The sequence below is a fragment of the Procambarus clarkii genome, chromosome 13, assembly GCF_040958095.1.
Source record: "Procambarus clarkii isolate CNS0578487 chromosome 13, FALCON_Pclarkii_2.0, whole genome shotgun sequence".
NCBI lineage: Eukaryota > Metazoa > Arthropoda > Malacostraca > Decapoda > Cambaridae > Procambarus > Procambarus clarkii.
This window is the reverse complement of record NC_091162.1, coordinates 16,825,814-16,853,357: the sequence shown is the minus strand read 5'-3', so window position 1 is coordinate 16,853,357 and position 27,544 is coordinate 16,825,814. Positions and strand designations below refer to the sequence as shown.

The window sequence follows — 27,544 nt, the reverse complement described above, 5'->3', positions numbered from 1 at the left end:
ACACCACACAAGAGGGCCACACCACACAAGGAACCACACCACACAAGGGGGGGCCACACCACACAAGGGGCCACACCACACAAGGGGCCACACCAGTCTGGGCCACGCTCGTGTATGCTTACCTGCGGCCAAAACAATCGTGAGAGCGAGATAAGGCAGAAGGAACATACCTTCTGAGAATTTATGAAAGGCGCTGGCGGCCGCCAGCTGCCTGTTCAATGGGATCATCCCAGATCAAATTTGGGTCAGAATCTCGTTACGTGATATGAACCGCGCCGGGAATATCATCCCCCCCCCCCCTTCCCCCGGCCGGTGTGAACGACATTCTACGGACGCGTTTTGTGTCCAGTAGCTACTTCCCCGCCATCTAGTGACGTGGGGGTGTAACTATCCACCTCCCCGCCATCTAGTGGCGTGGGGGTGTAACTATCCACCTCCCCGCCATCTAGTGACGTGGGGGTGTAACTATCCACCTCCCCGCCATCTAGTGGCGTGGGGGTGTAACTATCCACCTCCCCGCCATCTAGTGGCGTGGGGGTGTAACTATCCACCATCCCAGTAAATTAACGAGTCATGAATTTAGTTTCTGTCCTTGTTTGCCGGCTTCTCATATGCTGCCGATGTTAGCCGGTTTATGTGTGTCTCTGGTGATAATAAAATTATATCCAGCCTTTAAATCTCTCTTTCTGATTCCTGTAGTTGCCATATGTCTTCTTGTGCAAATTCCTTAACGTCGTCTGTCTTAATTACATTTGTTGGGGTTGAACTCTAAAAGCCATTTGTCTACCCACTCCTAGAATTTGTCAAGGTCTTCCTTTAAGTCTCTTCAGTCCCTTGATTTTTACATTCCCCGTTATTAATCACCTGCAAATATTTTCATATATGAGGTGGCCTCTCTAGGCAGATCGTTCACATACATTAAAAACAACAGTAGACCCAGTAGAGAGCCATGGGGGACCTCACATGTCATAGCCCCTCCAGCTCGACGACACCGACGACAAGGGGCCTCGTAGCCTGGTGGATAGCGCGCAGGACTCGTAATTCTGTGGCGCGGGTTCGATTCCCGCACGAGGCAGAAACAATGGGCAAAGTTTCTTTCACCCTGAATGCCCCTGTTACCTAGCAGAAAATAGGTACCTGGGAGTTAGTCAGCTGTCACGGGCGGCTTCCTGGGGGTGGAGGCCTGGTCGAGGACCGGGCCGCGGGGACACTAAAACCCCGAAATCATCTCAAGATAACCTCAAGATAACCTCTGACTGTGGCCCCTTGTTTCCTCTTCGTCAGGTACTCCTTAGATCAATGTGTTGCCAGTAATAAAAAAAAAAAAAAAAAAAAAAAAGTTATCCCAGCTTTCCTCTTCATCTTGTACATCAACCTTTCATAAGAAACAGAAAACGAGTATTTGTTGACCAGCTAGTAAGATTACAGCCTTATCAGCCTGCCATTTGGTGTCTGATTTTGGTGACCATATCATAGATTGTTGCTATGTTTGTCAGACTTTTTTTTTTTTTCTTTTAAATCTATGTTTTCCTTCCATTTCAAGTTTATTCTCTCCAAGTGTTCCATTATTATCTAGAATATTTTCTCTTGACACATTATATAAGGAATATCTTCAGTGATGTAATTTAGTATTTGCCATCCGGGCTGCTTCCTGGGGGTGGAGGCCTGGTCAAGGACCGGGCCGCGGGGACACTAAAGCCCCGAAATCATCTCAAGATAACCATCTGTCCCTTTTTTTCTTTAATTTTGAGACTACTTTGCCCCTTTTTTCCGGGAGATCTCATGTCTCAAGTGTTTTATTAAAAATGCGAGTAAGGGACAGAAGTACCCGCCCAGCCTCCTACGGCTGTAATGGTGATATTTAATCTACTTTTGTGGTGTCTATATCCTCTAAGTCTAGGCTCTAGCCTCCTCTAGAATAGGTTCTATTTTACCTCTTTTTCTGTGACATCATCTATTGTTGATTCTGGTCTATTGCCTCCCTCCCCCCTCCCCCCTCCCCCCCTCTCGCCCCCTCCCCCCATCGGTTTACGAACTGGTGGACCGAACTCTGAACTCCGAACTCCGTGGAGCTCTCAGTTCCTGTTATTGAGCTCCTTACATGACAGTGGTCTTTGGTGACAGAATTTGAGATGATGATAGTGACGGAGGGAGTAGGATAGGTCGTGGTGATGGTGACGGAGTGGGATAGGTCGTGATAGTGAGGGAGGGAGAGGGATAGGTCGTGAAGGTGATAGTGGAGGGAATGGAATAGGTCGTGATAGTGAGGGAGGGGGAGGGATAGGTCGTGATAGTGACGGAGGGAGAGGGATAGGTCGTGATAGTGAGGGAGGGAGAGGGATAGGTCGTGATAGTGACGGAGGGGGAGGGATAGGTCTTCAAGAGATGTGTTTATGCAGGCAAAGGTTTAAGTATACAGGGGCCCCGCGTCCACGTGCCTTGTGTTTATGTCTAAGACCCCCCCCCCCCACCATCCCTTCCCCCCCCTCCCCTCCCTGCACCCCCCTCCCACTGCCGCCTGCGCACACCCCTCACACGCCCACTCACGCCCACGATCCACCCCCCCACCCTCCTCACCCCTCCCCAATCTCTCACCCCCCCCCCTTCCCTTCCTCCTCTCCCCCTAAATATTCCGCTTCTCTAATTTATTTGCCCATACCTTTCCTGCCCCTCACACACACCCGCACACACCCGCATACTTCCCCCTCCCACACACTCCACCAAGCACACGCCCACATCCTCACACTTTTCCACACCCTGGCACACTGTTCCCCCCACACTCACCCCCCTCACCGCTCCCCACTCCCTTATGCTCTCACCCTTTTCCTCTCACCCTTTTCCTGCTCCCCCTATTCTTCCACACTCCCATATTGCCCCTGTTCTCTCTAGCACACTTCCTCACTCTCTCCCACACACACACTATCTACGCCCACACAGTCCTGCACACTCTCACACACTCTCTCCCTAACTGAAGTTCGTGGTGTGGTGATCCTACTTGTATGGTGTGTTCGTGAAGCTATCTCTATAATCTTTTCTATAATTCTACTTTTCTCTCTCTCTCTCTCTCTCTCTCTCTCTCTCTCTCTCTCTCTCTCTCTCTCTCTCTCTCTCTCTCTCTCTCTCTCTCTCTCTCTCTGTCTCTCTGTCTCTCTCTCTCTCTGTCTCTCTCTCTGTCTCTCTCTCTTTGTCTCTCTGTCTGTCTCCCTCTCTCTCTCTCTCTCTCTCTCTCTCTCTCTCTCTCTCTCTCTCTCTCTCTCTCTCTCTCTCTCTCTCTCTCTCTCTCTCTCTCTCTCTCTCTCTGTCTCTCTCTCTCTCTCTCTGTCTCTCTCTCTGTCTCTCTCTCTTTGTCTCTCTGTCTGTCTCCCTCTCTCTCTCTCTCTCTCTCTCTCTCTCTCTCTCTCTCTCTCTCTCTCTCTCTCTCTCTCTCTCTCTCTCTCTCTCTCTCTCTCTCTCTCTCATATTTTATCACTGTTCCTTCCAGCCAGTGTTTGATTTATCTCGCTAATCTCAGACTCGTTCTTTCCTCTCATCCGAACACTTGGGTTGGACGGTCTTGCATCGTGCAGGTCGGCGTTCAATCCCCGACCGTCCCAAGTGGTTGGTTGGGCACCATTCCGTCCTTTTTCCGAGTTATGAGAGCGTCTCATCTTGGAGTAATCTTTCTAGCACACTGAGTCTTGTAACAATTCGATCGTGTTCCTCACCCCTGGTGGCTCTTCACCCCCTCTCCAGCATCCCCCCTCCCCCCCCCTCCCCCCGCTAACCCTAAGATCACCCCGCTGTCTTGAGTGATGTTGAGCGGTTGTCAACTACGATCACGCTTCCCGGACTGTCAGCTCTCCTCCTCTTAATAGTTATTGAATAGCTGTCACTCCCTTAGTGTGTAGCTGTCACTCACTTCTTCTATAGCAGTTATTCGCTTAATGCATAGCTGTCGGGCGTTTATCTGTCTGTTGGCAAGCTCTTGAGTGCTGGTGATCACTCAAGAGTTATCATCAGAGAAGAATTGTGTTCTCTCGTGAACACTGGGCGTGTCCGCAACTCTGTTGAACAGGCTTGAACTCTCAAGATGGTATCTAACGATGCTAAACCACCGGAAGCAGCAGTTTCATTCAGATCGTATTTGGCAGAGAACGCTAATTAACTGCCTTTTGAGATCAATGTTATCTCTTAAGATCAGTGTGATATTGGATTAAAAGTTATGTCGACATTCTGATCCAAAACAATGTTTTTTAGTGGTAGCTCAGCGGTATTGCGTCTTGTAATTGGGGCTTTTTAGTAAGTTTATATAATTGGTTTTGATAAAAAGATTTCTCTTTGGAGCGTCGGTCAAAATTGGTTATAGTGAAGGGTTATTAGTCCTATTAATGGCTTGAATTGGGTTGTCTTCCTAATACTTATTTTATACCTCTATTGGCTTGGAGGCGTGTGGCGGGTCCGTCTCTCTCTCTCTCTCTCTCTCTCTCTCTCTCTCTCTCTCTCTCTCTCTCTCTCTCTCTCTCTCTCTCTCTCTCTCTCTCTCTCTCTCTCTCTCTCTCTCTGACCAACTGGATATCCTTCATCTTTCGAGAAAAATACGAAATTCTCTCTCACTTTCCCATCTTTCCCTTCATCTCTCCTTCCTTCCTTCCCTTCTTCTCTCCCCTCTCCCCCTCCCTCCCCTCCCTTTTCTTCCCTCCTCCATCCTTTCGGAAGTTTACACAATACCCCGCGCCTGCTCCCAGCTGGTGTGTGTGTGTGTGTGGGGGGGGGGGGAGGAGGAGGAGGGGGGATATTGCTCTTATCTTGATAATATAGTCCATTCTACGATTCATTAACGGAATCATACACTAGATAAAACGACAGAAACTTCCCACCTCTTATCTCTGTCAACACACACACACACACACACACACACACACACACACACACACACACAAACACGAAACGTTCTATATAACAATCTCTTTTTATCTTTTCCTCCAGGTGAGATATATCTGTGGCTGTAAACACGAGAGGTTCCTGCACTCTACTCTGCAGGAGGGTGAGTACTCTGATGTCTGTTGGTATACTCTTAACTGGTTTACGTGCTCTGTTGTCTCGCAGTACTCTGGTGGCTCTGAGTACTGCTCTCCCACCTTCCAGTACTCTTGGGGCTGGAAGTACACTCAAGGATGACTCGAAGTTTACCGTTTCACTAGTATATTGGAACGGAGTGCCGCTACTCTGTCGAGTACTTGTGCATGGGAGTGCATATACATGGCTTTGGTACGGTCTCTCTCTCTCTCTCTCTCTCTCTCTCTCTCTCTCTCTCTCTCTCTCTCTCTCTCTCTCTCTCTCTCTCTCTCTCTCTCTCTCTCTCTCTCTCTCTCTCTCTCTAATACTTATTTTATACCTCTATTGGCTTGGTGGCGTGTGGCGGGTCCGTCTCTCTCTCTCTCTCTCTCTCTCTCTCTCTCTCTCTCTCTCTCTCTCTCTCTCTCTCTCTCTCTCTCTCTCTCTCTCCCAGTAAGCCTGGTGCAGCTGTTATACCTGGGGGGGGGGGAATAAGACACTTGTAAGAAAAGCTTGAGGAAGTTTTGAGATAGTGGGAGATGGAATGGAAAAAAAAGGGCGATGGGATGGTAGAGGGGGAGGATGGGATAGGAGTGAGGGATGGAATGCAAGAGAAAGAGATTGCATGGGAGATGAGAAGAGAGAGAGAGAGACGGATGGGTGGGTGCGGGGGGGGGGGCGGCGGGGATGGGACAGGTAGGAAGGGATGGGATAGGAGGAAGAGGTCCTAAGCGGTCATTAGTGCAAAATAACCAGCCATAATCCTGGCAGTGAACTACCACCAGAGTAAATAGCCAAAGCTAATAGCCACGTGGCTCTGCCCTCCTATTAATTATCACCATCTTCCCGCGTATGTACTAACGACCCTCGTATATTGAGATGATTAGACGCTATAATGAGGCTGTTAGGTCATTGGTAAACTAGTTTAAATGGTTAATCATTTGTGGTAATAATAGCCTCTTTGGGGGCTATTTTTGCTGCGGGATTAAAACCCCCCTTTAGAATGCTTGCAACTAAGAGTTGAAGCAATTATGGACGGGGATTGGATGATTGGTCGGGAGCCACAGACAGGGCCACGGACTCCCCGGGTGTAGAGTGCTTGTCTCGGTGCTAATTGGCGGATCAACTGCCACTCCGACACGGATTAAATTGCTGTAATTTAATCTCATTAGTAGAGAGAGAGAGAGAGCTGCATGTTTGTCGTGTTTGGGGTCTCCTGTGTGTGTGTGTGTGTGTGTGTGTGTGTGTGTGTGTGTGTGTGTGTGTGTGTGTGTGTGTGTGTGTGTGTGTGTGTGTGTGTGTACTCACCTAGTTGTACTCACCTAGTTGTGTTTGCGGGGGTTGAGCTCTGGCTCTTTGGTCCCGCCTCTCAACCGTCAATCAACAGGTGTACAGATTCATGAACCTATCGGGCTCTGTCATATCTACACTTGAAACTGTGTATGGAGTCAGCCTCCACCACATCACTTCCTAATGTGTGTGTGTGTGTGTGTGTGTGTGTGTGTGTGTGTGTGTGTGTGTGTGTGTGTGTGTGTGTGTGTGTGTGTGTGTGTGTGTACTCACCTATTTGTACTCACCTATTTGTGCTTGCGGGGGTTGAGCTTTGGCTCTTTGGTCCCGCCTCTCAACTGTCAATCAACTGGTGTACAGATTCCTGAGCCTACTGGGCTCTATCATATCTACATTTAAAACTGTGTATGGAGTCAGCCTCCACCACATCACTGCCTAATGCATTCCATCCGTTAACTACTCTGACACTGAAAAAGTTCCTTCTAACGTCTCTGTGGCTCATGTGGGTACTCAGTTTCCACCTGTGTGTGTGTGTGTGTGTGTGTGTGTGTGTGTGTGTGTGTGTGTGTGTGTGTGTGTGTGTGTGTGATCTTGCTTTGAGTCCCTGTCATGTTGGTTGGTGGTCAGGGGGTGATTGGTTGTGGGGGGGGGAGGGATGGTTGTGGTGGTGGTGGTGGCTGGTGGTGGTGAGGGATGATAATGGTGGTTGTGAGGGATGGTAGTGGTGGTTGTGGTTGTGAGAGAGGGTGGTGGCTGGTGGTGGTGGTGGTGGTGATAATTATTATTTTTAATATTATTATTTTCTACCACAGACGTGGCCGGACATTTACAGTGCTAACCAGCATATATACATTTTCTTCTGTCCACCATAGACAGGGTGAGAGATCTGTTAAACATATAGTTCAGTGATTTATTGAACAATCAACCACAGAAGGTGATTGTAGTGCTTTTAAAATGTTAATCTAATCTACATTTATAAATACACAGGATTACGTCTATCCTACATAAACAGTGTTCAATGTTTACAAAGGTGAAATGCAATTCTAGCCAGCTTCCACATACCCTGTATACACATACATACACATACATATACATACATACACATATATACATACATTTATGTCTCTCCTACGCTGACAGGGTAAGGTAGCTGTTATATAAACTAGTGTGTTTATATAACACACTTTACATTTAAGCACTTAAACCACTGAAGGTGATTAGGATGCTTTTACAAGCTCAGGTTATAGGTGCATTATAATCTAAGCTTGTAAAAGCACCCTTAATCACCTTCAGTGGTTAAGTGCTTAACATCCCACTAACTGGCGGTGCCCGGAGGAACCATTCTCTTGATTTGCCACTCCATAAAATAATAATACTTTTCATCCCAAGCAGAGACATACCAACCCAAGCAACCCACCTATCCTATCATGTCCGGTACATAGAAAACGTAGATATGGGTGACCTAACGTGAAAAACGCGACCTAACGTGACATGATACGTGAACGTGGATGAATTTCATGATACGTACATGAAACGTGAACTGATTAGTTGCCGTAGCTGATGATTCTCTAACACACACACAGCCTATGGTCCTGGGACACAGGGTGGCTTCCGTATGTGTCATCACAGTTGCCAGACATCATAGTTTGATGTCTCCAGTCACTCCGAGACGCGAATTGTAAGTGGGGGTGAACTTGAACAGAATTTTAAAACGCTTGAACTGAGACGCGCGTTCAAAGTTAATGTTACTGGGTGGATCTCTTTCTTTCTCTCTCTCTCTCTCTCTCTCTCTCTCTCTCTCTCTCTCTCTCTCTCTCTCTCTCTCTCTCTCTCTCTCTCTCTCTCTCTCTCTCTATCTCTCTCTCTCTCTCTCTTTCTCTCTCTCTCTCTACCTCTCTCTCTCTCTCTCTCTCTCTCTCTCTCTCTCTCTCTCTCTCTCTCTCTCTCTCTCTCTCTCTCTCTCTCTCTCTCTATCTCTCTCTCTCTCTCTCTCTATCTCTCTCTCTCTCTCTCTCTCTCTCTCTCTCTCTCTCTCTCTCTCTCTCTCTCTCTCTCTCTGACATTCGAGAAAATAATGAACGGGACACTAATAATAATGAAGTGTAACAATGCATAACAACAGACAACTTTGATTCAGACACCACACAGGGAGCGAAACAGCTTTATCCCTAATCTGGGAGCTATATAGCCATTGTCTAGAACAAAAGTGAACATGTTCAAGACACGGTATATACGCTCCTGCAAGAAGTGCCGGACCAATCTAGGTTGTAGTGGATGTGTGGGCCTGCGGGCCGCCTCAAGCAACAGCCTACTGGATCAACCAAGCAAGACTTGGAAGATTTTATTGCTTCTTATTTCTGCCACACAACCTTTAAACTGATCTTAGGCTTGTGATTAATGACAATTGTTTTTGTTTCTTAATACCTTAGAGGAACACCCCAGATGTCTTGGGAGAAGTGCCCAGATGTCTTAAAGAGCCTAGATGTCTTGGGAGAAGAGCCCAGATGTCTTGGGAGAAGAGCCCAGATGTCTTGGAAGAAGAGCCCAGATGTCTTGGGAGAAGAGCCCAGATGTCTTGGAAGAAGAGCCCAGATGTCTTGGGAGAAGAGCCCAGATGTCTTGGGAGAAGAGCCCAGATGTCTTGGGAGAAGAGCCCAGATGTCTTGGGAGAAGAGCCCAGATGTCTTGGGAGAAGAGCCCAGATGTCTTGGAAGAAGAGCCCAGATGTCTTGGGAGAAGAGCCCAGATGACTTGGAAAAAGAGCCCAGATGTCTTGGGAAAAGAGCCCAGATGTCTTGGAAGAAGAGCCCAGATGTCTTGGAAGAAAAGCCCATCTAAAACGTCGAAGGGGCCGTAAATACATTACTTAAATCAAAGCCCCCGAGAATGCCTGTCGTTGCATCACTGTTGTAATTGGTCATTGGGTGTAAATTACCCACGATTGCGTAGTTAGCGAGGCAGTGTGTGGAATGGAGGTGGCTGGTGGCGTGGTTGTGCGGGGGCCGAGCTCCCCGCTGACCATCCACGCTCACAGGATTCAAGTGCAGTGGGGCTTATATATTGGTGTGGTGTTTTAATGGTGGCTCATCGGCACTCTTCACAAAGTGCTACTGCCAGCATCCCCCGCCGCCACCACCACCACCACCACCACCACCACCACCACCACTACCACTACCACCACCAGCACACTAGAACCTGCACACACACATAGCTCACCTGTGAAAAGTGAACCAGTGACGCTGCCCAATTGGTTTTAATTCAGGACACAAGAGTCAGGGGAAAACGCGTAGCCAATGATGTCTCACTGTTATCTCTAATTTGGCGTGCATAATTTGAGAAAGAGAGAGAGAGAGAGAGAGAGAGAGAGAGAGAGAGAGAGAGAGAGAGAGAGAGAGAGCATTACCTGGGCGTGGGCAGGCATCAACGCTCCAGGTATTGACAGGTGTTTGGGTACAAGTGACGATAGCCGGACTGTTTGGCCAGCGGGAGGCTGGGATATCGACGTTATTGTGGGTGCCTGTGCTCCTGTGTGTGTGTGTGCAATGGTTATATTGGCATCCACGTAGAGCAAGCAGGCAGAGCAGGTAGAGCAAGCAGGCAGAGCAGGTAGAGCAAGCAGGCAGGCAGGCAGAGGCCCCCCCTACTAGCAGATATACCCCCACACACACTCGTTTTTTAATTGAATTTTGCATTAAATTTAATGTTTCAGACTTTGCCGACACAGATACCGCGAGACTTGTTCTTGGGGAGCACAATACACCAGCGGGGACTATACCTGTCCTCGGCGGGGACTATACCTGTCCTCGGCGGGGACTATACCTGTCCTCGGCGGGGACTATACCTGTCCTCGGCGGGGACTATACCTGTCCTCGGCGGGGACTCACCACACACCTGCGGGCTCGCTCTACACCCCAAAGGGGGCGGGGGGGGTCGTGGCAGGGGAACGCTGCCCCCAGAGGCTTTGGTCTGACCCAAGAAAGTTAAAACGTGTTTATATAAACATTGGCGTACTTCTGGGGGGACTGGTGGTGATGATACTAACATCGTTTAGGGTTGTGGTGGTGGTGGTTGTGTGGTGGTGGTGGTGGTGGTGGTGGTGTGGTGATGGTGGGGGTGGTGGTGGTGCTGGTGCTGGTGTGGTGGGGGTGGTGTGGTGATGGTGGTGGTGGTGGTGGTGGTGGTGGTGGTGGTGGTGGTGGTGCTGGTGGTGTGGTGATGGTGTGGTGGTGGTGGTGGTGGTGGTGGTGGTGGTGCTGGTGCTGGTGGTGTGGTGGTGGTGGTGGTGGTGGTGGTGGTGGTGTGCGTGCAAGAGGGCAGGGGGCCCACACCATCAGTATTGGGGGTGACAGGTTCTGCCTGTTATTAAAACTTGGGTTTGTAGCTCTCCTCGAAGCCTCTGGTAATGTTTGTTTCGGTGGGGGGTTGTTTGGTGGTGAGTAATGATGACGAACTAGGGTATTCAGGCTCGAAATGACCCCCTTGTTCCGTCATACTTGAACGAGCGGTTACTGCCCAAGTCTGCAGTTTGGGGCCCCCCTCGCTATTTAAAAAAAATTCTTGGCGTGGCGCATTTGGTAATATTCACCCTCTTAAGTCGCCATATCACTATTACAACTCACTTCACCATCTTTTACCATGTCTTTAAACTACAAGATGCGGTTGGGCTTTAATTGAGGGAGCCGGTCGGCTGAGCGGACAGCACGCTGGACTTGTGATCCTGTGGTCCTGGGTTCCATCCCAGGCGTCGGCGAGAAACAATGGGCAGAGTTTCTTTCACCCAATGCCCCCTGTTACCTAGCAGTAAAATAGGTACCTGGGTGTTAGTCAGCTGTCACGGGCTGCTTCCTGGGGGGTGGAGGCCTGGTCGAGGACCGGGCAGCGGGGACACTAAAAAAAAAGAGCCCCAAAATCATCTCAAGATAACCTCAAGATAAGAAGATAGCCTTTTTTTTTTATTCCCTTGGACGTTAAGGAATAACATAGAAGTGTCCGTATTAATTATATAAAAAATTGGGTCCTTGGCAAAATGGCATAAAGAAATTGGACTTCCATAAATTGGACTTCCATAAATTGGACTTCCATAAATTGGACTTCCATAAATTGGACTTCCATAAATTGGACTTCTGATTTTCACCAGTGAAGGAGGGAAGGGGAGTTTCAGGGCTCAAATAGCCTGATGGAACCATTAGAAGGCAGTCTTGAGTGTGTGTACCACGTCATCTGATCCGCTTTACAGTGGGAGAAGAGGGGTCCTTGTGGTCGTGGGGGGGGGGGGGGGGGGAGTTCTGGGGTCCTGGGGGGGGCGGGGGGTTCCGGGGGATGCTGGTGGGAGATGGAAGAGATGGGGCTGGGGGGGGGGGAGGAGTGTTGAATCAGTCACACGGTCTCCAGAAAGTGTTCAAATAGAGATACTAGTGAGGTAAACACACTCTGGGTGTAGGTGGGTGGGTGTGTGTGTGTGTGTGTGTGTGTGTGTGTGTGTGTGTGTGTGTGTGTGTGTGTGTGTGTGTGTGTGTGTGTGTGTGTGTGTGTGTGTGTGTGTGTTCACCTAGTTGTGTTTGTGGGGGTTGAGCTCTGGCTGTTTGGTCCCACCAAAGGTGTGTGTGTGTGTGTGTGAGTGTGTGTGTGTGTGTGTGTGTGTGTGTGTGTGTGTGTGTGTGTGTGTGTGTGTGTGTGTGTGTGTGTGTGTGTGTATTCACCTAGTTGTGTTTGTGGGGGTTGAGCTCTGGCTGTTTGGTCCCACCAAAGGTGTGTGTGTGTGTATGTGTACTCACCTAATTGTGCTTGCGGGGGTTGAGCTCTGGCTCTTTGGTCCCGCCTCTCAACCGGCAATCAACTGGTGTACAGATTCCTGAGCCTATTGGGCTCTATCATATCTACATTTGAAACTGTGTATGGAGTCAGCCTCCACCACATCACTTCCTAGTGCATTCCATTTACTAACTACTCTGACACTGAAAAAGTTCTTTCTAATGTCTCTGTGGCTCATTTGGGTACTCAGCTTCCACCTGTGTCCCCTTGTTCGCGTCCCTCCAGTGTTGAATAGTTCATCCTTGTTTACCCGGTCGATTCCCCTGAGGATTTTGTAGGTTGTGATCATGTCCCCCCTTACTCTTCTGTCTTCCAGTGTCGTAAGGTGCATTTCCCGCAGCCTTTCCTCATAACTCATGCCTCTTAGTACTGGGACTAGTCTAGTGGCATACCTTTGGACTTTTTCCAGCTTTGTCTTGTGCTTGACAAGGTACGGGCTCCATGCTGGGGCCGCATACTCCAGGATTGGTCTTACATATGTGGTGTACAAGATTCTGAATGATTCCTTACACAGGTTCCTGAAACGTTGTGTGTGTGTGTGTGTGTGTGTGTGTGTGTGTGTGTGTGTGTGTGTGTGTGTGTGTGTGTGTGTGTGTGTGTGTGTGTGTGTGTGTGTGTGTGCACGTACACAGGTACTCGCCTAGCGGTACTTGCTGGGCTAAGCTTCACTTAAGGGGTTCCATCAGTTTCTGCTGTACACACCTGTACCCTCAGTTATGTTCTTGGTTTCCACCTATAACTTTGTTTCTCTTTCTCACGCCTCAATTAACCTGCTGTCATTTGCCGTGTCGATTAAAGATAGTATTTTGTATGTTGTCATCATGTCTGCTCTGCCTTGGTTCCACCTCCAGGTTTAGTTCCTTTCAACCTTTCCTCGTAATTCATGCCTATCAGCACTGGGACTTCTCTGATTTCATACCACAGTAAAAACCACATACCACATATTCCTGTTTTGATCTGACGTTCACATTTCTGAATGCTTCACCCTAGTGTTTTCCCCAACCCCTTGGGCTGGACGGTAGAGCTTATACGGTCTTGTATCATGCAGGTCGGCGTTCAATCCCCGACCGTCCAAGTCATTGGACACCATTCCTTCCACCTGTCCCATCCCAAATTCTTACCCCTTCCAAGTGCTATATAATCGTATTGGCTTGGCACTTTCTCCTGATTGTTTCCTTCCCTGCACCTTGTGTTCCAGGTGCTTCAGCTGGTGTTCCACCCCCCCCCCCCCCCTTTGCTGGTGCAACACCACTTTCAATTAACATTAATCATACTTTCAATTAACATTAATCATACTTTCAATTAACATTAACCGCTCACAAATCAACCTGTTCACTCGTATGCGTAAAATTTGTCGTACTAGAAAATGGAAGCGGCTGGCGAAAGTGACCTACTGTCCCGTTTTCTGTTTTGGGTCCTCAGGTAGGTTAGGAGAGAGAACTTGAAACTGACCGTTTTCCTTGACGTTGGGGGAACTTTAGCAGGACGGGCTGGGCCATATATACGTACAGATTGCTGACAGCCAACGTGTCTAACGGAGGCCAAATGCCACAGAAGTCTAGGGACACGGAGGGGGTACTGGTGAGCCAGATGGGACATGATCGAGACCTAAAAAGTACTGTATAAAATGACTAGCAATAACTATAGGTCGTGGATGGACGATCGTTGAGCACAAGAGTGGGAGAAACTTCAGGCTAACTCTAACCTATAATTTGAATAGTTAATACGGCATTAACTGCAACTTCGATCCTATAATCCCAATTTGGTAATTACTAGGCGCGCACGCGCGCACACATTATTGTATATAATTAATATATTTTTCATTTTCTCATTTAATATGAGAAACATGTAATATATTTAATAATCAAGGTAAGGTTGTTGTCTTGACGGCTAGGTCGGGTGTCGTCAAGCTTCGAACACGCTCCATGCAGGTCGGGTGTCGTCAAGCTTCGAACACGCTTCATGCAGGTCGGTGTTCAATCCCCAACCGTCCAAGTGGTTGGGCACCATTCCTTTCCCCCGTCCCATCCCAAATCCTTATCCTGACTCCTTCCCAGTGCTATATAGTCGTAATGACTTGGCGCTTTCCCCTGGTAATTCTCTCTCTCGGGCCCCCCCCCCACCACTGAGCACACACTTTACACGTTTGTATGCGGGTTAACAAGACCCAGCTCCCGGGCTCCGGCATTGGCGTACCGGGTTTGTGATTGGCTGGAGCTAAACAGCCACTGTTGTTCTTATTCTGTTTCCACCAATGGTAATAAGCCTGCCTATATCCACCTGCCTGTGTTTGTGTATTTACTATTTAAGCCTGTAGGATCAAGCTCTTAGCTCCTCGACCCCGCCTTTCAAGCCGTCGGCTGCTTAATGATCATTGGGACTCTCGACCTAGTTTCCTTTTGTGTATTTCTATATTTCCTCTGTGTATTTCTATATTTCCTCTGTGTATTTCTATATTTCCTCTGTGTATTCTATATTTCCTCTGTGTATTTCTATATTTCCTCTGTGTATTTCTATATTTCCTCTGTGTATTTCTATATTTCCTCTGTGTATTTCTCTATTTCCTCTGTGTATTTCTATATTTCCTCTGTGTATTTCTATATTTCCTCTGTGTATTTCTATATTTCCTCTGTGTATTTCTATATTTCCTCTGTGTATTTCTATATTTCCTCTGTGTATTCTATATTTCCTCTGTGTATTTCTCTATTTCCTCTGTGTATTTCTATATTTCCTCTGTGTATTTCTATATTTCCTCTGTGTATTTCTATATTTCCTCTGTGTATTTCTATATTTCCTCTGTGTATTCTATATTTCCTCTGTGTATTTCTCTATTTCCTCTGTGTATTTCTATATTTCCTTTGTGTGCATTCCTCTCTGGCTCTCACACATCCCCCAGGATGCGGCCCGTAGCAGCTCCCTAACTTCCAGGTACCTATTTACTGTTAGGTAAACAGAGGCATCAGGTGAGAGGGAACTTTGTCCTTACCTTTCTGCCTCAGCCGGGAATTGAACTCGGGTCCGTAGGACTAAGACCCCTCGAGCGTTGTGTGTGTGTACTCACCTATTTGTGCTTGCAGGATCGAGCATTGACTCTTGGATCCCGCCTTTCGAGCATCGGTTGTTTACAGCAATGACTACGGTCCTATTTCCCTATCATATCTAGTTTAAAAATTCTGAATAGAATTTGCTTCCACAACCTGTTCCTTAAGTGCATTCCATTTTTCCACTACTCTCACGCTAAAAGAATACTTCCTAACATCTCTGTGACTCATCTGAGTTTCCAGTTTCCACCCATGTCCCCTCGTTCTGTTACTATTCCGTGTGAACATTTCATCTGTTTCCACTTGGTTAATTCCCCTGAGTATTTTATACGTTCCTATCATATCTCCCATGTCCCTTCTTTTTTCTTGTGTCGTAAGGTTCAGTTCCTTCAGGCGCTCCTCATACCCCATCCCTCGTAACTCTGGGACAAGACTCGTCGCAAACTTCTGAATCTTTTCCAGTTTCCTTGTGTTTCTTCAGGTGGGGGCTCCATGATGATGCGGCATACTCTAAGACCGGCCTCACGTAGGCAGTGTAAAGCGCCCTAAAAGCCTCCTCACTTAGGTTTCTGTGAGTGTGTGTGTAGGGGGGGGGGGGGTGCGTGCGCGCCAGCAGGCGTGGGTGTAAAAATGTTCTTTGTTGTGTAATGGTACATGACAATTAAATATAATTAATACACATGGTGCGTGTTGTACATATGTTTAAGTGGGGTGAGTGGGGGGAGGGATGGGGGGGGGGCGCAACAAGGTATTCGTGACTATATTGTTATGGGAGCCAAAGGTCAAGTGTCGCTATTCAGCCGATGTCTCGTCACAGTCCACAGCTCTTCTTCCTGCTGTTGGTTCAGTCGTTATCATTGTATAGTTCTAAAGCTCCTGGATGTTTGTGGCTTTTTAACGCATTTCGCGAGGCTTGTGGCGTGGGCAAGCGTTGTTGTTGTTATGGGGTAATGCAGCCGTGTGACGTAAACAAAGCCACGTGGTAGTGTTGTGATGACGTCACGGGTACCTCTTGCCTGGGTTTACTCCAGTCGAAGCAACAGTCAAGCTATAAGAAGCCGCTCTATTTGTGAATGGTGGCAGCGACCTGGCGTGTTTACGTTGGGCGCCACGCTGTCTTACACTACTTTGGGTTCCCACCGGTATATTAAGCCCGGCATCCTACCACTTTTAACCTCAGGTGAGGGAGAGGCGCTCCTTGCTATCCCTGAAATACCCGCCACCGACGCCCGCCCGCCCCTCCAAACCCCCCATCAACTATTTACGAAGCGATACAGGTGTATAAGCGTCAAGTCACTGGAGTGACCGCTCCTACCTGTGTGACCTTTCCCCAGGTGACCCCCGCCTCGCCGCCACACTCTTAAGAGTGTACTAGTGGCACTCACCCCACCACCAGATGACATACACGTGTGGAGCCGACAGGTAAATAAGAGGTCACGTGATGGGGGGGAGGGGGGAGGGGGGGGGGGGGTGTTTGGCTATACCTGTGACGCGTCAGGTGGAAACGAGAGACCTCGCTGCCGGAAATAGGAAAGTCTAAAATATAACAGTGAGGCTAGGGAGATATAGAGAGAGAGAGGGGGGGTTAGGGGGTTAGGGAAGGTGGGGGGAGGGGGGTGCCGTCTTGAGTGACACCTTACTACACCCCTGACACCCCCGACACACACACACACACACCTGGCTACCGGTGAACCTGTTGCCGGGCATCCCCCCCCTCCTCCCCCCCCCGCCCCCCAACACGTCACTCGACCACCACCGCTACTTCCAAGCGTCAAAAAAACCTTTCCAGAGCCCCCGGGGGGGGGGGGGATCTGCTTCCCGCTGGACCCTCAAGCAGGGCAAGCGGCCAGGCACGCAGACTGGACTTTGTGTGAGTGCTTGCTGGTCGAGCAGGTGGTTGTGGTGTAAACATTGTGCCAGGGGGGGGGGGAGGGAGAGGGGTAGGGGGTGGGGGGGGGTGTTCCAAGAGCGGGGGGTGCCGGCACTGTGCAACTTTAGGCCGGCACACCCCCCCCCACCCCCCGGGCTGGTGACTGCACCATCCCCCCCCCCTCCCTTCCCCCTTCCCCCCCCCCCCCCCCCACCCTATCCCTCGCAGCTAATTTGAGAAGGCCATTTTGGGGCCGTTGATAATCCTAAATATACGTGGGGGGGGGGGTTAGGTGGAAATTAAGACCTCCCCCCCCCCTTCCCCTTCCCCCCCCCCAACCGCGGGGTACATGTTTCAGGTGTGTGGCAGTGACGCGCCGGTGTTGTTGTGCGTGACGCAAGCACGTGCGTGACGCAAGCACGTGCGCGACGCAAGCACGTGCGTGACGCAAGCACGTGCGCGACGCAAGCACGTGCGCGACGCACATGACCACTTCCCCCCCCCCCCCCTTCGCGGGATTGCGTTATGGGGGGGGGGAGAGGGGCGGGGGGGGGGAGAGGGGAGGGGGGTGCCTGGCCCGCCAACACAGGCCCAGCGCGGCCCCTTGTTGGTACCCTACTGGTCGGTAGATCGAGGCGCTTGTTGTATCGTCACAATCATCGTCCAGGGTCGGCGTTCGATACCCGATGGCCCAAGTGGTTGGGACAGCGGTCTTTGTAACTCCCGTTCTCACGTCTCCTTGTCCTCGTATCCCAGCTCCTTGTCCTCGTATCCCAGCTCCTTGTTCTCATATCCCAGTTCCTTGTCCTCGTATCCCAGCTCCTTGTCCTCGTATCCCAGCTCCTTGTCCTCGTATCTCAGCTCCTTGTCCTCATATCCCAGCTTGTCATCGTATCCCAGCTCCTTGTCCTCGTATCCCACCTTCTTGTCCTCGTATCCCAGCTCCTTGTCATCGTATCCCAGCTTCTTGTCCTCGTATCCCAGCTTCTTGTCCTCGTATCCCACCTTCTTGTCCTCGTATCCCAGCTCCTTGTCCTCATATCCCAGCTTGTCATCGTATCCCAGCTCCTTGTCCTCGTATCCCAGCTCCTTGTCCTCATATCCCAGTTCCTTGTCCTCGTATCCCAGCTCCTTGTCCTCGTATCCCAGCTCCTTGTCCTCATATCCCAGCTCCTTGTCCTCGTATCCCAGCTCCTTGTTCTCGTATCCCAGCTCCTTGTCATCGTATCCCAGCTCCTTGTCCTCGTATCCCAGCTCCTTGTCCTCGTATCCCAGCTTCTTGTCCTCGTATCTCAGCTCCTTGTCCTCATATCCCAGCTTGTCATCGTATCCCAGCTCCTTGTCCTCGTATCCCAGCTCCTTGTCCTCATATCCCAGCTCCTTGTCCTCGTATCCCAGCTCCTTGTCCTCATATCCCAGCTTGTCATCGTATCCCAGCTCCTTGTCCTCGTATCCCAGCTCCTTGTCCTCGTATCCCAGCTTCTTGTCCTCGTATCCCAGCTCCTTGTGCTCGTATCCCAGTTTCTTGTCCTCGTATCCCAGCTCCTTGTCCTCGTATCCCAGCTCCTTGTCCTCGTATCTCAGCTCCTTGTCCTCATATCCCAGCTTGTCATCGTATCCCAGCTCCTTGTCCTCGTATCCCAGCTCCTTGTCCTCGTATCCCAGCTCCTTGTCCTCATATCCCAGCTCCTTGTCCTCGTATCCCAGCTCCTTGTCCTCATATCCCAGCTTGTCATCGTATCCCAGCTCCTTGTCCTCGTATCCCAGCTCCTTGCCCTCGTATCCCAGCTCCTTGTCCTCGTATCCCTGCTCCTTGTCCTCGTATCCCAGCTTCTTGTCCTCATATCCCAGCTCTTTTTCCTCATATCCCAGCTCTTTATCCTTATATCCCAGTGCCTTGTCCTCATATCCCAGCTCTTTATCTTCATATCCCAGCTGTTTGTCCTCATATCCAGGATGTAGTTAGTTGATCCTATCAATTCTCAACGAGGCATTGTGAGCTCTGGCTCTTGGGTCCCGCCTCTCAACTGTCAATCAACAGGTGTACAGGTTCCTGAGCCTACTGGGCTCTATCATATCTACATTTGAAACTGCGTATGGAGTCAGCCTCCACCACATCACTGCCTAATGCATTCCATCTGTTAACTACTCTGACACTGAAACAAGTTCTTTCTAAATTCCCTGTGGTTCATGTGGGTACTCAGTTTCCATTTCGGGTACCAAGTTTACCAAGGGCGTCATGTGTGTGTGTGTGTGTGTGCGTGCGTGAGTCGGAGTATTTACGCGCGTCACCAGAGCTGAGAAATAGGCATTTATTTATACATTTGAGGTGTAGTAATAGTAGAGACTGTGTGTGTGTGCGTGTGTGTGTGTGTGTGTGTGTGTGTGTGTGTGTGTGTGTGTGTGTGTGTGTGTGTGTGTGTGTGTGTGTGTGTGTTTGAGGCAGCTTGGTGTGCCAGAGGGTATTATAAGCTACTTGTATTTCTGGCTGGATGCTGACAAGCCAACGATCCGTGTCCTCTGATACTTGATGCTTCCTTCCTTCCTTCCTTCCTTCCTTCCTTCCTTCCTTCCTTCCTTCCTTCCTTCCTTCCTTCGTTTCCGCCTCCTGGGTGGGGACAGTTCCCGCCTGTTGAGGCTGCGTCGCTCTAACGACGCAACTAACGCTGTCTAACTAGCTAAGTTAGTTAGCTAACTGTCTAAGTTAGTAAGTACGTCTAAGTAAGCTAACTGTCTAAGAGGAAACTAACTATGTCCTTCCAGTGTTGAGCTTCGGCTTTCGAACTCCGCCCTTCAACTTTCAGTCGACCTGCATATAGGTTCTATAGAGCCTTATTTCTGGCCTGTCATATCTACATTTAAGGTCTGTATATGGAGTCTGACTCTATAGTGATCATTCCAGTTGATCACTATTTTAACACCGATGGTACCACTGATGGTAATTAGTGGCTTGACTGAATATTTTGTACGTGGTGATCATGTCCTCACGTTTCTTCTCTTCTAGCTTGCGGTTTAATTCCTTTAGTCTTTTCTTATAGCTCATATCGCTCGGCTCTGGAACTAGTCTGGTGACATGCCTCCCAACTTTCTCTAGCTTAGATTTGTGTTGAACGAGATAATGACTGCTACGCTGATGCTTCATATTCCAGAATTGGTCTGACATACGTGGTATAAATGGTCATAAAAGACTCCATGTACAGGTCCCCAAAAATACAGTTCTTAGGCGACTTTATTCAATTATTCTATTATTTTCACTTATTGTATTATTTTCACCTTATTGTATTATTTTCACCTTATTGTATTATTTTCACCGTGTTCTATTATTTCACCTTTCACCAATAGGGAGCCGGTCGGCCGAGCGGAGAGCACGCTGGACTTGTGATTCTGTGGTCCTGGGTTCGATCCCAGGCGCCGGCGAGAAACAATGGGCAGAGTTTCTTTCACCCTATGCCCCTGTCACCTAGCAGTAAAATAGGTACCTGGGTGTTAGTCAGCTGTCACGGGCTGCTTCCTGGGGGTGGAGGCCTGGTCGAGGACCGGGCCGCGGGGACACTAAAAAGCCCCGAAATCATCTCAAGATAACCTCAAGATAACCTTATTCAAGTAAGAGACACCAGCCTGTAGGTTACTAACGCAAGTTTTCCTATTTGAATATTGGCCGTCTTCCCACTCTCGGGCACTTCCCTGGAAACACAAACCGAAACTGTCTCAATTTTCCGCTTGTTATAACTTGTAATAAAGTTGTTACATCTTGGCTTAACGTGTTTATGACGTATTAAAACGTTGTTACAACTTGCTATATTGGTTATCATAACTGGTTAGGAAGTGTTAAACCTTGTTCGAACGTTGTACCAACGTCGTAGTTTCGGTGTGTGTTTGGCGGGTTCTCTTTATAGTGACATTTTATATATGTGAGAGTGAGTGACCAGCACAAGTCTTCCGTTCCTTCTCTTAGTATGCATGGGGATGTCTCGTCTAGTACTACGTGACTGGGGTCGCTAACTAAGGTTTGCCCCCGCAATCCTTATATAATAAACGCTCAACCATTATATGACCTAATGTTATATTTAACGTGATTACGTAAGAAAGTGATTATGGTCGTTGTTTACGAAAGTGACTCTGGTCGTTGTTTGAGAAAGTGAATCTTTCTCATCACCTGAGGGGTCTCCACTCACCGAGGCAGGCAGGACCTAGGAATGGTGGCCAACCTCTTGGACGGTCGGGGATTGAACGCCGACCTGCTTGAAGCTTGAGACACTGCTATATTCCCTGTGTGTGTGTGTGACGCCCTAGGGGTGAAGAGGACGTGTAGAGCCCCTCTGCAGGGCACAGCCACACCCCAGGCAGTAAACGGAGCTCACGGCGACCGCCTCTTGGAACGGCGGCCCCAGCGTGAAAATAAACCTACAGGAGTAAATATAAAACCCTGTTCCCTTCTCAGGTGAGGCAGCTCCTTGGAGGAGGCGGAGGACGAGGCAGTCTCACTCGGTTCTTGGTGAGGAGGGGCGCCCTCCCGCCGTGGCTGGCGGAGGAGGAACTGCTTGTCGGCGGAGCCAACTGGAGGTGCTACTCCACTACAGACCAAGACATGGGAGGGAGTGCTTAAGGGGCGGATTATAATCCCAACGCTACGGCAGGTGTGTAGTTGTGTGGTACACCAGGTGTGTGTGGTGGTGGCACAAGTGCTGCACTGGACGGAGCCTGCAGCACTTGTCAGCGCTATAATTGTATCTTAAACGAACGAGACCAATCGCCAGTTGTTCCCTCTCGTAGTTGACTAATGACGGGAACGATCATTTACAGTGGTGCTATATTGTCTGAAAAGCGTTCCCCTCCCCCCCCTTGTGTTCAGCATTGTTCAATGGACGAGTTACTGCGGCTTGGGAGGCGTTGCCACGGTGGCACCATGAGTGGCGTTGCCACGGTGGCACCATGAGTGGCGTTGCCATGGCGGCACCATAAGTGGCGCTGCCATGGCGGCACCATAAGTGGCGTTGCCACGGTGGCACCATGAGTGGCGTTGCCATGGTGGCACCATGAGTGGCGTTGCCACGGTGGCACCATGAGTGGCGTTGCCATGGTGGCAACTTGAGTGGCGTTGCCACGGTGGCACCATGAGTAGTGGCACTTAATCCCCGCAGTCGTGTTGGGGGCCCCCCGGCTAATTCATCCTGTCCTCACACTTAATGCACCGCTGTTTTGACGCTGTGGTCTACAAACGTCAAAATACCGATGTTTTAGGGAAGTTGAATGCGCTGGATTATTGACGCTTCCTCGGATTCGCGAGCATCAGGTGTGATAGGTTAAATATGCCGCCTAGGCTTATACCATTCTGGTACCTAGTAGGTATTTCTATCAAATGGCTCTTTGTATATATATATATATATATATATATATATATATATATATATATATATATATATATATATATATATATATATATATATATATATATATATATATTATATACCACAACTAAGAACCTAAAGATTCAAAGATATTCTACGCAAGACCAAATTAAATCAATCGTTATCGCATTACCCACATTATAAAGAAACACATATTATAAAATAATAAGACACCCAATGGTTATATTCAGCATCAAATTTAAACATTATAAGCCCCAGCCTACTTAAAAAAAAAAGACAGCGTCAAAAGCATAAGTCAAGGGGAAAAATAAACAATTTAAAAAACATAGTGACGCGTAAATCAAACCTACACAATAACAACGAAATTATACATAGTATAGAATAGTACAGCATTGCTGGGTTAAGGGAGGCCGCAGCTCCCTGATGTATATAGAGACGCCATAATTCGCAGGGCATAATTCGCCATAATTTTTACGGGCTCACCATAGCCGGTGCTACATGGACACTTCGTCCTGAGTAGCTAAATCTATAACAACAACAACATCGAAGGGCAGTTACGGGCTATTCATGCCCGTGCCACCTCTTGGGTGGCTTAATCTTCATCAATCGCAGGACAGACTCTCTCATTCAGTCAAAAAGTCCAACATTTTCAAGTCGGACTTTTGTAAACAATGACTGCTCACTTGACACTAGTGATTCGTAGTTCCTGGAAATTGATTGGGGAAGCTTTTAAAACATTGTTATCCTGAGGTTTACAGCATTGTTATACTCGAGTTTACATCATTGTTATCCTCGGGTTTACAACATTGTTATCCTCAGGTTTACAACATTGTTATCCTCAGGTTTACAACATTGTTATCCTCAGGTTTACAGCATTGTTATCCTCGGGTTTACAACATTGTTATCCTCGGGTTTACAGCATTGTTATCCTCGGGTTTACAGCATTATTATCCTCGGGTTTACAACATTGTTATCCTCGGGTTTACAACATTGTTATCCTGAGGTTTACAACATTGTTATCCTCGGGTTTACAACATTGTTATCCTCGGGTTTACAACATTGTTATCCTCGGGTTTACAACATTGATATCCTCGGGTTTACAGCATTGTTATCCTCGGGTTTACAACAGTTATCCTCAGGTTTACAGCATTGATATCCTCGGGTTTACAACATTGTTATCCTCGGGTTTACAACATTGTTAACCTGAGGTTTACAGCATTGTTATCCTCAGGTTTACAACAGTTATCCTCAGGGTTACAGCATTGTTATCCTCGGGTTTACAACATGGTTATCCTCATGTTTACAACATTGTTATCCTGAGGTTTACAGCATTGTTATCCTCAGGTTTACAACAGTTATCCTCAGGTTTACAGCATTGATATCCTCGGGTTTTCAACATTGTTATCTTCGGGTTTACAGCATTGTTATCCTCGGGTTTTCAACATTGTTATCCTCGGGTTTACAGCATTGTTATCCTCGGGTTTTCAACATTGTTATCCTGGTGTTTACAGCATTGTTATCCTCGGGTTTACAACAGTTATCCTCAGGTTTACAGAATTGTTATCCTCGGGTTTACAACATTGTTATCCTCGGGTTTACAACATTGTTATCCTCGGGTTTACAACATTGCGTTTAGGTTTATTTTTGTTAGCCCCAACACCATTGGGTCTTAATGACCAAACCACGACTCAGAAGATGGAGAAGCGACGACGTGTCGCTCCGTCCTGGACACTTATCAAGTCCTGTCGCTTGATTAAAGTGATTTAATCAAGTGCTTTTAATAAAGTGATTTAATCATTAAAGTGATTAAAGCTCGTGTCGCATTAAATCGCTTCTCCATCTTCCGAGTTGTTGGTTTTGGTCATCATTTCTCATTGTAGAAATGAGAACTAGTATTTCTCCATCTATTGTGCCTTATCGTCTACAGCATTGGGTATTATTTTAAATATAAAGATATTGTACCTATTCCCTTGTGTTCCAGCTGTAACGTTGGGAAGATGTGGGAAGTTCTATTGGGAGTTACAAAATCCGGATTACTGGAGCACAAGGAGGGGGCGGGGATATCACAACCCGTCCTCGACTCAAGTCCATTCCACCCTGCGGTCGACCCCACAGACGCATTCATAAATTTTTAAATGTTTTTCATTCAAAACGGGAATTTTCTCAAATATAAATTAATATTATGATATATTAGAATATTGTGCGTATATAAGCATAGGTTAGGTTAGGTGTTTAGGTTCTGTTGGCGATTATTTGTGTTTGTAGTACGTGGGTGAAGCATTTACAGCGTTGTGGTTCGAACAAAATTTGTCAGTGAAGCACTTGTTCCGGAAGTGTTCGAACGTCATCAGTTGTGAGTCGTGTGTAAACCGTTTTTCATTCATAAACAGCTGGGGTTTGGCGGGTGCATGGAATGGACTTTGGGTCTTTGTTTGGAGGACGGGCTGGTGGGTGAAGCATTTCAGCCCGTCCTCCAAACAAAGACCCAGAAGTGATTCCATCCACCCGCCAAACCCCAGCTGTTTATGAATGAAAAACGGGTTACACACGACTCACAACTGCTGACGTTCGAACACTTCCGGAACAAGTGCTTCGCTCACGTCCTCTATTCGAACCACAATTCTATAAATGCTTCACCCACGAACTTATAAATACAAATAATTACCATCAGAACCTAAACACCTAACTTATTCTAACCTACGTCAAACAATACATACAATTTTTATGTATAAGAATATTAATTTATGATAACAAACCAATTTTTAATACACAGTATGTTAAAATTGATGAATGCATCTGGGGAGGACGGCCGCTGCTTTAACCAGCCTAGTGTGAGAACGGGTTGAAATGTTGGACTCTTGATTGAGTGGAGAATCTAACCTGCGAATTATGGAGTCTATATATCAGGGAACTGCGGCTACTCTTACAGAATAATGCGTCAGCTGTCCATTGGTAAACTATGTAAAAATTTCATCAAGTTGTTGTTACACGCGTTTTATTTGCCCGTCATTATGTTATTTAGTTTAATTAAATTAAATTGTGGGTTATTAAATTGTTTCGTTTCCCCTGATTTGTGCCTTTTGGCGTTCTCTTTTTTTAAGGTAGGATTGACTTTATATTTATCTAATGTTTAAATGTGATCCTGAATATAACAATTGGGTGTCTTATTATTTTATATTTGAGTTTCTTAATAATGTGTGAGGCGGGTAATTCGATAATGGGTAATTGAATTTGATCTTGCATAGAATGCAGGCGATGAGTCACAATAACGTGGCTGAAGCATGTTGACCATACCACACTAGAAGTTGAAGTGACGACGACGTTTCGGTCCGTCCTGGACCATTCTCAAGTCGATTGAGAATGGTCCAGGACGGACCGAAACGTCGTCGTCCCTTCAACTTCTAGTGTGTGTGGTCTGGTCAACATCTTGCATAGAATCTCTGAATCTTTAGCATCTTAATTGTGATTTTTATTTAGTCTTTATTGTTAATGGTGTGTGTTAACTCATCTTATTCCTTTGGGTGGTTATTACTTACGTTAACTTTGTTTGTTTTTCTTTATGTGTTTAGAATAAGTTCTTTGTTAGTTCATTTTAATTAGATTTTTTCTGTGTTTTAGTTCTGAAATTGAATACTAATAACTATTCGAAACGTTATTGGTTTTAATTGACAAAGTATATATTTTAATTAAACAATATGTTCGTATTGTCAATCGTGTTCCTGTTTATCTTTAGTTAAGAATCTCGAAGGGAACTTCCATATATATATATATATATATATATATATATATATATATATATATATATATATATATATATATATATATATATATATATATATATATATATATATATATATCGCTTTCCGCTCAACAAGCTCTCACGGTTGATATATGACTGTTAACCACAACTAAGCCATAGGCTCCTGAGACGCGTAGATTCGCTAGGATTCACGAACAGACTACAGTAACGAATCACTGTAATAACGTCAAATGCATTACGATGTACTGAAGTGCAGGAGGCAAAGATGAGAGAGAGATTGCGGGGAGGCTGTGTGGGGAGGGGGAGGGGAGGGATGGTGAGGGAGTGAGGGGGAGGGGAGGGATGGTGAGGGAGTGAGGGGGAGGGGAGAGAGAAAGATTGGGATGAGGGGGGGAGAGAAGAGGAGATTTTGCAAGGGTTTAGGTACGCTGAAGAGGAAGCTATGTGTACCATCCATCAAAAGACACGTGTGCAGGATGTGTCGCTAGGGTTTTTACCCCCATACACCCCTCCTTACACCCTCTCCTTACACCCCCTACACACACACACACACACACACTACTTTAGTGGTGAAGGTTGTAATTATGACCGCCCCCGCAGCCTCTCGCTACGTTCATGATATCCACCACTGAGTTTGTATCACAAGTTCCTCCTCGCCCAACTTGTTGGGTGATACCCGAGTGTGTGTGTCTCTCTCTCTCTCTCTCTCTCTCTCTCTCTCTCTCTCTCTCTCTCTCTCTCTCTCTCTCTCTCTCTCTCTCTCTCTCTCTCTCTCTCTCTCTCTCTCTCTCTCTTATTGCGCTGATAAATGTTAATGTCTCGTTCCTAACCTACCCTAACTTAACCTAAACCTAACCTGACCTTCCACAACCAAGCTTGACCTCTCACAACCAAACCTGACCCTCCACAACCAAACCTGACCTCCCATAACCTAACCTGACCTTCCACAACCAAACCTGACCTCCCACAACCTAACCTGACCTTCCACAACCAAACCTGACCTCCTACAACCTAACCTGACCTTCCACAACCTAACCTGACCTTCCACAACCAAACCTGACCTTCCACAACCTAACCTGACCTCCCACAACCAAACCTGACCTCCCACAACCTAACCTGACCTCCCACAACCTACCCTGACCTCCCACAACCTAACCTGACCTTCCACAACCTAACCTGACCTTCCACAACCAAACCTGACCTTCCACAACCTAACCTGACCTCCCACAACCAAACCTGACCTTCCACAACCAAACCTGACCTTCCACAACCTAACCTGACCTGCCACAACCAAACCTGACCTTCCACAACCTAACCTAACCTTCCACAACCTAACCTGACCTCCCACAACCAAACCTGACCTCCCACA

At 47.6% G+C, this 27,544-nt stretch overlaps 1 protein-coding gene across 17 annotated transcripts in view; it reads left to right on the top strand.

Moving 5' to 3' along the window:
* Mef2 (myocyte enhancer factor 2) overlaps positions 1-27,544 on the top strand; it is a 653,808-nt gene that overhangs the window by 390,690 nt on the left and 235,574 nt on the right. The window contains exon 3 of one of the 17 annotated variants that reach the window (XM_069323720.1): positions 4,966-5,023. The exons of 15 other annotated variants lie outside the window; for them this stretch is intronic. The gene's annotated coding sequence lies outside the window, so the exon portion shown is untranslated. Of the gene's footprint in view, positions 1-4,965; positions 5,024-21,551; positions 21,684-27,544 lie in introns of those variants that run through there. One more of the 17 variants, XM_069323712.1, reaches the window with a different exon arrangement.